This window comes from Nicotiana tomentosiformis, chromosome 1, assembly GCF_000390325.3.
Source record: "Nicotiana tomentosiformis chromosome 1, ASM39032v3, whole genome shotgun sequence".
NCBI lineage: Eukaryota > Viridiplantae > Streptophyta > Magnoliopsida > Solanales > Solanaceae > Nicotiana > Nicotiana tomentosiformis.
Genome location: NC_090812.1, coordinates 44,841,871 through 44,851,423, shown reverse-complemented (window position 1 = coordinate 44,851,423; position 9,553 = coordinate 44,841,871). Strand labels below are relative to the sequence as shown.

Genomic DNA, 9,553 nt, shown 5'->3' with positions numbered 1-9,553 from the left:
CGCAAATCCCATCATACCCCAGAACCTCTTAACATTACACCATTGAATCCCCAATCCTTTTCTTGTTGTGCAGTGACAGTACCAATATCCACTAATCATTGTTTCCAGATACAGTTGCCGGTTGACATCTCTTCTAATTCGTCGATACGAGAAGAAAATTGTTATGTGAATGAATCAATACCTATACATAAGCCAAGAGGCAGATCGTGAGCCACTACACCTGGTTGTATGAAACTGGCATGCATCCTAGCTCCCGAGACTCTTTCATTGAATTCCAATAATTTCTCCCGCTCCTCAAAAGCCCACAGGAACGGAGTTGATGCTCCTACATCCATAGCATAAGTAGTTAAAGCAAGTGAATGATTTGAAATTCGAGTTATTTCACGGAATAACACTCGTATATATTGAGCTCGTAATGGTATCTCGCAATTCAAAAGTCTCTCTACGACTGAAGAATGAGCGTGTTCTTGGGACATCGTAGAAACATAGATAGGGTCGACGACGGAACGAAGAACGAAACTTACCACAACTTTTCGTAGACATTCACTTGCATCACATACACAAGTGCTCTCTGAACCGTGCAATAAGGTCACCAATAACACGGCTCTCCCACTTGAGTTATCTTAGCCCCAGGCCATGCTATTCAATAATATTGGTAAAATGGCAGCATAAGGTAATAACTAGTATGGAAAGCTAGTCGCCTTTGGAAGCCTTCGCCGGTAACCAAAGCATATCGTTCCCGCAACCACTTTGGTACTTTGTTTATAGATTTTTTAAGTTATGCAATAGAAGGGGGAGGGCTTGCGCTTGCATTGAAGTAGCGCCTTTGAAATATGAGTAAGGCTCCTAAGTGGCGCGTCCATGGAGGCAAACCAAAGGAAGAGCAAATGTAAGGTTGGGTGCTTATGGGGCGAGGAAAAACCTCGAATAGGAGGGGGAAACGCTCTACATCCTCCCTGCTTGCAAAAATGAATGGAACAGAAAAGGGCTAAGTTCTCTATTTCCGGGCGGGGGGTGAAGGCCATAAGAGAAGATTGCCCTACCGGTAAGGAAGAGGGGAAAAAGATGATGTCATCTATCTCGACCAGTTTCCTGAGGCATTTGAAATAGAGACCGGCTCAGAGAATCACTCTCGCTATTTAGCCCTTCATTCCGCCAACAAACAAGTCATCCTTGAAGATTTCCCATTCCTTCCCAGCCGAGTCGCCTCTCTTCGCTATTCGATATTTCTGCCTTCCCTTTCTATAACATACCCAGGTGCCCTCCTTTCCAATCACTAAGAAAAAAAAATCCCAATCAAAGCCCTATCTAAGTAAAGCTTTGTCTGTTATTTTTCCGGCCCCATGGGAGTTTATTCGACCCATTCCTCAATCTCCCGCACTGCTCAAGTAAGTGTGTGACTCTGTATAAGGAATTCCTTCTCTTCTGCCCACTCTCCATTCACACGGTTCTAAAGGCAGAGGAGGAAGGGTGGGCAGCAGGTACCACAAGCCCTCTGTCCCACACATCTATCCAGAAGCAAGTGTATTTCACTGGTTCCACCGAATGCTCCAATCTCTTGGCAAAGATCATGTGAGTGTGCAGCTATGCTTTGGATGCTTCACCATAGGATAGATCTATCCATTTCCTATTCTTTTCCGGTGCACTCGCTTTATATCTCCCACATACAAGGAAGGACACGATGGGAAGGAAGAAGCCCTAGCCTCTGTCCGGCCGATCATTATGCTGGCATCTCACATTCACACCCCCGTTTGACTGCCACTCGGGGATGTAGTTGTAGATAGGTTAATCTTAGTGGGTTGTTGGCTCCACCTGTTATATCCTTCTAAGACATGTTATTGTCGTTTCCATATTCCATATGTCACTTAGTCATCTCAGCCTTGCTGTGGGTCAGCACCTCCGAAAGAAATGAAGGACTTCATTCAGTGACCCCGCGATCGCCCTCTAAACAATCATAATAAGGTAAAGCTTGAAAATAAGTTTTGTACTCAATTATTTGTTAGTCCCTCTAGTCGGGTGGGCGTCGGACAATTTTTTGACCAGATCCCCCTAAAAATAGTATGTACAGGTCTCCCTGCATGCGGCTCACGCCATTCGAGGTGTCCCAACCCAGCATTCATTCGCAAATCATGTAGTGAAATTGAGACTTCTCAACCTCGGAAGCTAATTCGCGTGTAGGCAGCGCTATCTGTCGTACCGTTGACTCTATCTATTCATGGAATTTTCTTTATTTCATTTTCTATTTTATATAGGCTTGCTCCCTCTTTTTCCAAGAATTCATCCACTTCCCTGTACTCCATAGGGCCTTCTCTAATAGGGAAAAGCCTTCCATTTCCATCAAATGACTCGGCCTCCCCTGGAGCTTCCACCGTCCGGGCTCCCTTTCCTCCCTATGGTATGCTCCCCTGGCGCAGGCCTACCACGCTTCACGCCTGCGGTGTTTTTGCCAGACGGTCTTTGCCAGTAGTGCCATCCTCCTCGCTGGCTGTATAGGTGGGTTGTCCTTCGCTACTGCGTTCATTTAAGCTATGGATTAAAGGAACAAATGTAGTTGAATGGAACAGCAGGCGGGTTACATGTTCCATTGTTCCGAGAGGTGAGGTGCAGGTGGTGATGATCACCCCGGGGTATACACTAGCGCCCTTGACAGGCACTCCAGAATCCGCCAACACTCGTGAAAACCCGAGTCGGTAGGTCCTCCATTCATCCAATCGGAGGTATGGATAAGGGCTTGACTAAGTAGTAGATATGGGAATGAGGGGCGCATGAGTAGGGTTGTACTCTAGAGGTAATGCTATACTCCATTATTCCTTCCGGCTTCCTTTCTATTCTCACTCTCATCTGACTAATGAATGCAATTGGAGTAGAATCGCTTTCCCTTACTAGGTTTATGAATCTGTAATTCTTCAAGAAGATGATATTAACCCGAATCAAAAGAAAGCTTCTTATCGAGAGACAGATTACAGGAGAAAGCCCTATATCAGATGGCTTTCACTGCCCTTAGAGAAGAAGAGAAGAAAAGCCCTAGAGTAAGGGAAGGGAAGCCTCACAATAAGAGAGACTTTGTATCTTGCCTAGGCTATTCGATAGCGGACATAGTGGATTAGTTAGTAATGCCTAAGGTAACCCATTCAAAAAGTAAGGGCGCCTCATACCTACTCCCTTAGTAAAGAAGAAGACGTCTTCAATTTTCTATTTTGATTTTTCTAAGGACATGCAAATTGATTTGTCCTCGATATCTCTTAGGGCATTGACACCTTGTCGATCGACTCTTGCCTTGTGTCAATTAGCGGGTAAATATAACATTTCAATATCTGTTCTATAACGCTTAGCTGGTGCATGCTATCGTCTTCTCTCCTCTTTGATGTCTACTCAATCTAAATGTTTAGAACGACTGAAAGTGGCTGCTTCTAAACCCTATAGTTCACATCGATTACCCTTAGAATTCAGGTTGGGTAGGGGAAAGCCTCTCAATCCCTATTTGAAGGCGAAGATGATCGATTCTCTTTTTCAAAGGGGATTAAAGCCTAAGGAGATAAGGGTCTTTCCAGACGAGTTGGTGTTCGATGGTGATCGAGAGATAGAGGAGCGCACTCTTCTAGGACAATGGGTAGATCAGTGGTTGTGATGGCTCTCTTGGTATCACACCTCGGCATGGTCGGGCATAGGGCCAAGGACATAAGTTGCGCCCCCACCGGCTATCTTTGATTGTCTTGGTCGGCAAATTGGGTCTTTTGAGTGGGTTGTCTCCGCTCTGATGATCTTTTCTAAAAGAAGTAATGAAAGGGAAGCCCGGGGTCAAAGCGCGTTCATTGTTTCCTGTATAGCTTTCTAGAGCAGAGATATAGCAACGCATTCTAGGCACAGATAATTGGTATTGGATGTATCATTAGGTTGTGCTGAGTCAAATCTGCTCCATTTTTTTTCTGTTGCAGAAAAGAGATCCCTTCCCCTCGCTTTCACAAATGATGAATATGAAGTCCAGGAGGCTGCAGGTATTATGGATCCTCTAACACCCATTCGTGTTGCCTTCCCAGGTCTCGCCGGTGTTGCCTGTAGGTCGTGATGTGCCTTGAGATGGTCATCTCATGTCACCCTTCCAGTGGGGAACCCGCTCCCCGATCGTCGCTATGCTATGTCTGGCCTGTCCTCTAGGCACCTTTGGAAGGCAGGGAGTGTAACAACATACACTCTTCCCTTTACTCCATAGGGACTTCTCATCAGTTGTAGGGTTTGGTGGCCTGAAATTGACTTGGCTTCGCCAAAAGGCCTCATCTCTAAAAGCCCGGCTCACGAAGCGTCCCTCTCACAGTAGGGTTCCAACCCTCACCTTGATATTGTGACATGCTATGTCTCCTCTCTCTATTCCCAAGTAAAGGGTTCATCCCATGCGTCAGTTTGTGGATCGCGGTCTCACACACTAATCCCCACAGGTGCCCATAGTAGGCTGGCTGCCCTAACTAAACCAATCATCATATGGGTCCCTAGGCCCCATTGCTGGAAAGGCTTGGCTTCAAAATCGTACGTGGAGCTTCCGCCTCATACAGCTCCTCTAGGGATGAAGGTAGGCCCAGCCCAGGCTTGTACGGTTAAGGTTGTTGTACACGACCTCATAAGAAAAGAATGAAAAAAATGATGTTTCCAGCTTCTGGTCTTTGACATAAAGAAATAAGTAATAACGAAGGGGACATTTTCAAATTATTTCCTAGCTAGTGGAACAAGAAATACATGGATGGTTTACTCGTGTAAACCAATAAAAAAATAAGAAAAGAAATATAAAAAGAAAAAATCAAAGTTGAGTCTTATATAGGGTTTTCTCAAAATCCTTGAGAAACTTATTGAAATTCTGAAAGAGTTTTCATAATGCTATACTTCAATTAAAGATCGAGTCAAAGAAAAATTCTGCTTTACAAAACTAAAAATCTTTCTTAAGAACCTAGGTGACTTTCTTTAATGCTGCGCCTTCCTTTTTTGAATATGAAAAGAGACCAGCCAGCTTTTAGATGAAAGAAAGGAGGCCTTTCCTTGTAGGAATAGCTTTCTAAACTATTTTAAATAATATGAGACCGCCAAGGCCTCCCAAAAGATTTTGACAGAAGAAGATTCCAACAAACAAACCTTTGTATGAGTCGGTTATCATCTACGTAACCACAAACTTGCTTTCTTCAAGGAAAGTGAAGCGAAGTCCCTCCTCGAAAGGAAAGAGGGACGAGCATAATGGCTTTGGTATCGTTAAGCATTCCCCAGCCGGGCTCAATTTGGGCTTTCCAATCTCGTTCCCTTTAGTTTCACGAGTTAAGAAAAACGAAATATCAAGCGGGTAGGCAATGACGGTGAGGGAAAGGCAAGTAGTCAGAAGCGGGAATAGTAGAAAAGAGCAGTAAGAGCAAGAGCAGTCCGCAAAGCAGCTGGTTGAAGCATGGAAAGGGGAGAATACTTTGAATGAATGTTGAATGGGAACTGGGATAGGAACTGCTACTTGCAGATCTTTGCCTAGAACTGAAGCTGACCTTTAGCTAGCCGACCATGTGCCAGAAGTCTATACTGGCATTTCAATAGGTCAAGAAAGTCCGCTGGCAAGCCTGTAGGCTATTGGCATCTTCCTATATCCCTGTTCGGGAAAGCTATGGATTCCATTACCGAACCAAAAAATATTATTCCCTTAGTTCTACCTACCACCATTTCACACTGTTTAAGGGGCTGCATCTATTGAGAGTGGATTTCAAGTGTTTAGATATTTCAATCATAAGTAGTAGTTGAACCAGCATAATGAAAAAGCTAGCAAAAGGTGCAGGCACAGAGTCGGATTCGGCCAAATAAACAGAATGGCAAGCTTCATTACCATTCAAAAAATCCCATCGGTTCGAAACTAAATCCTAAACTTCGGAGTGGCAAGTAGTAGAAAGAGAAAGTCCAAATTAGGCCTCAGGCTTAAGAAGTCCTAGTATTACAACCCTTCATGTAGGAAGGTGTAGGAGTGAAGCCACTCTTGCCCCTTCTTCCACTAGTCTTAGAGCTAGGAACTGGGAAAGCGTAACCGAGAAAAGGCAAGAAAGAAGGAAGCTCTTAGCCCTCCTTTTGACTTTAGTTACGGGCATACATGCTTCTTTCCTTCCGCAGTGAGTTCAACTCCCAGTCTCAGGTCAAATGCAGAAGAGAGACTTTGTACCTCGGGAAAGGAGTAAGCAACTTAAGACCGGAAGAGTTTGAGACCAGCTAAGCAGCAAGAATAGCATTTGAAATAGGAGCAGAGTCTGTCACATGCCGCCTACTCTCTTCTCTCCCCTCCTCTTATCCTTCCTTTTTTTCATAAGGCAGGGCCTTTAGAATAGCCCTCTTCTGGAAAGAGATTTTATAGCACCGAAGTCGTTCAAAGAGCCCTTCTTTCTATTTTGTGCGTGTCATCTATTGATTCTATGCCATCAAAGCATGCTAACAGCAAAAATGCAAGTACATACAACTGCGGTAATGCCGCATCGCTGATAAAGAACCTTGCCATCCCTAGCTTTGTCCCCTTCTTAAAGTTCATTGGCATATTCCCCTTCCCCTTCTATTCCCAAAAGCTGATTCAATAGGCTTCCTTTATTGATTCAAAAAGCTTCTTTCCCGCAACAATATTTGGATACTAAGGTTAGTTACCATAGGGCGAAGCAGCAACCTCATTCATTCATTCTAACAACCAACTCATTTCCCTATTTTATCTAGACTCTATAATTACCGAGACCCGTATATACAAAGATAGTTCTAGCTTATCTCCTTCTAAGGAAGTCTGAGCTCCTTCCCATGCTAATAGCCTTTCTAAACTCTTAAACTTAAGAGAGGCTTTTTTCAAGCTAAGTAGAAAATCGTAAAAAGAAGTGGAAGTCGAGGGGCTGCTCAATGAGAAGAAGCGTCAAATGATTTGGACAGTTGTCACGCTGGCGGAGCAGGGAGACTATAGGGAAGGTTAGGGCAATGAGGAGGTAGACGAGTATCTGTAGAACCTCTACCCCATTGTCTATATCTATCGCTGAACCAACTAAACATCCACTTGAAACTGCATAATTATCAGAACTGACTGCAACTTCATTGACTGAATAAACTGGAGCCTATACCTTTCTAGGTTCCCGGTGCTGGCTATAGCCGTGGGAGGTAGGGGCTCTACCCAAAAATATGCAACGACACAATCAATAGGTGAGCCCTTACTCGCACTCCGAGCAGGTGGGTATCGACAGACACAACGACTTAATCAACTGGATCCACCGAAACTATTTGCTCTAGATAGAATAAGGCTCCCATTGAGAGATCTATTAGTGATTTGGCCACCCCTCCTGGCAAAGAAAGAAAGGCAGGTTCAGGCGATTGATCAAAAAAAGATTTCCCCACCTTTCTTTATGAGATAGCAGTTGAATAAAGCGGCGCGGGGCCTATAAGATTATGAATAAGCTATTTATTTTCCGTTCTTTTGAATAAAAAACCTTCGGAATTATGGTAGTAAAGTAGTCAATCTGATCTTGCATGCGAGCGAATAGAAATGCCTATAGATGAGGTAGGAGAGGGTAGCTTGCCGGCAAAAGGCGTGTATGGTAGTCTTTTGTTTGATGATAACGGGAAGGGCAATTGACTGCAAACTTTTTTGGCCTATTGGCTATTGGGTGGGGGCAACTGGAAAAAGATAGCACGGGGCAAACAAAACGGCATAGCTTCAAGTGACTTGGTTGGGCTGTCAAAGAGCAAAGAAAAAAGTCACTAGAAGCTCCTCTCCTTAGAGTCAAGTGGCTTTTAGCTCCTCTAGCGTGCCCTAGCCGAGCGGTCCTCGCCTGCACAAGCAAGAAGATTAGCTCCCTCATTCTCTTATTGTGCCAGCAGGCCTGGGCGAATGAGGTAGGGTTAGATTAGATGGAGGAGGACTGCGAACGTCCATCCCATGAAGCGACAAGGAACCATGCATTCCTCCCGGGCTGGGCTCTCGCGTGTCCGGGATTCGATCAGATCTACCAGCGACCGATTTATTGAACAATGAGTTAAGTAAGAGCCAGGAGATGGATAAAAGAACCCACCGAAGTCAGTCTTGTATTCAATTCCGCGGTTGGAAGGATTTCTTTCTACCATCTGTCTTTCCCTTCTCCCTCTTCTCTTAGCAAAGGTAGGTTCAAGTCAAACTTTTTTTTGGCTTGCGGGCTCGAGGACTGCAGTTAGTTGCTTCCCTTGTAGTGGTCAGCTAGTTCTTTACAGATCTGATCGGGTGTTCATAATTTGGAGTAAACGGATTCGAACCTTTGCATTCCGTTACCAAAAGCCGATGCCTTACCACTTGGCTATACTACATAGGCCTGTTTTGGATGGTAGGAACAGGGAGAGGGGCAAGGGAGAATCAGGGCTCAAAGAACAAGCCGTGCAAGGACGCGGGGATATAGCAAGTAAGCAGCAAGGTTCTTTCGTTAGGACCGACTACAACAAGCTCGCGACTCTAATAGAAAGAAAGGGTAAGCTCTCTCCTCTATTTGCTTGCAATGTTAAGCCTATCAAAATTGGCGAAGGCTTTTGTAACCTTAGACTCATTACGCTCTTCGACTGAACTCGTTGGCTCTGCATCCACAGAAAGTCGGTAACCTTCGTCACCGTCAGCATTTGGTACTCTCTCGATAGCTTCATTAGTTCACTGAAAGACTTTGGTGTAATATATCGAAAGCCCTTCAGAAAGAAAGACATAATATAATAATAAATAAATTAGTATTAATTAATAAAAAAAAGGTTGGTTAAGAACTATTGACTGTAAACCATAGCAGTTACAGTCACTCAATGGAGATATTTGCCTTTGTTTGGAATGAAGATGGATGAACAGGCACTTGAGTCTGGAACTGATGAAATTTGGGGGAAACATGGAAGCGGTCACTATACTGGGGGGGCCAAGACATGATCGTGACTTAAAAAAATGTACCCTTGAAAGAACTAAAGGAACGGGGGAATGACTACCTGTAATAAAGCACAGGCTAATACGAGCCGACCAGAAGAAGCAAGGCATAGATTACCAGATGCTGGACACAATCTTCCTAGAGATGGAGAGCCCCTTGCCTCACCTTTTTGCACCTATCCTTCTTGCTTGCTTACCTATAACTCTCTTGTCTTAGTGACTATTCCTCTTTTCTAGGTTTTTTTCTAAGTGTTAAAACTATAGATTTTTCTTTTGCCAGTGACTTGGATCTACCCCGATTAGATCAATAATGGGATTCTTGGCTAGAGAAAGGTTCTGTGACATGGACGCCCAACCCAACTCGGTCGGTCGGTTGGCCCACCTAATAGATGATGAGATTCTCGATTGATTTGATCGAATTTCAAAAGGTCTTTGTCACTATTCAAAATAGTGGAGCTTTCAATCAAGATCTTCTCACCTCACTTGTTTGGGCTCTCGCTCGAATAAGAACCTTTATGCGTTGGTAGGCTTTCGAATCAATCTAATAGCCTACTTATCGGGCGCCAATAAAAGAAAAAGTTTCCGCATGGGCTCATTATCTGATGCAGAATCGATGCGAGAGGGAGAAGCGGGGATTGATAGTTTTCAAGAACCAGTGGA

General features: G+C 44.2%; 1 pseudogene; it reads left to right on the top strand.

Moving 5' to 3' along the window:
• The first annotated feature begins 455 nt into the window (after window positions 1-455).
• On the top strand, window positions 456-1,958 carry LOC117275741 (uncharacterized; annotated as a pseudogene).
• The last annotated feature ends 7,595 nt before the right edge of the window (window positions 1,959-9,553 follow it).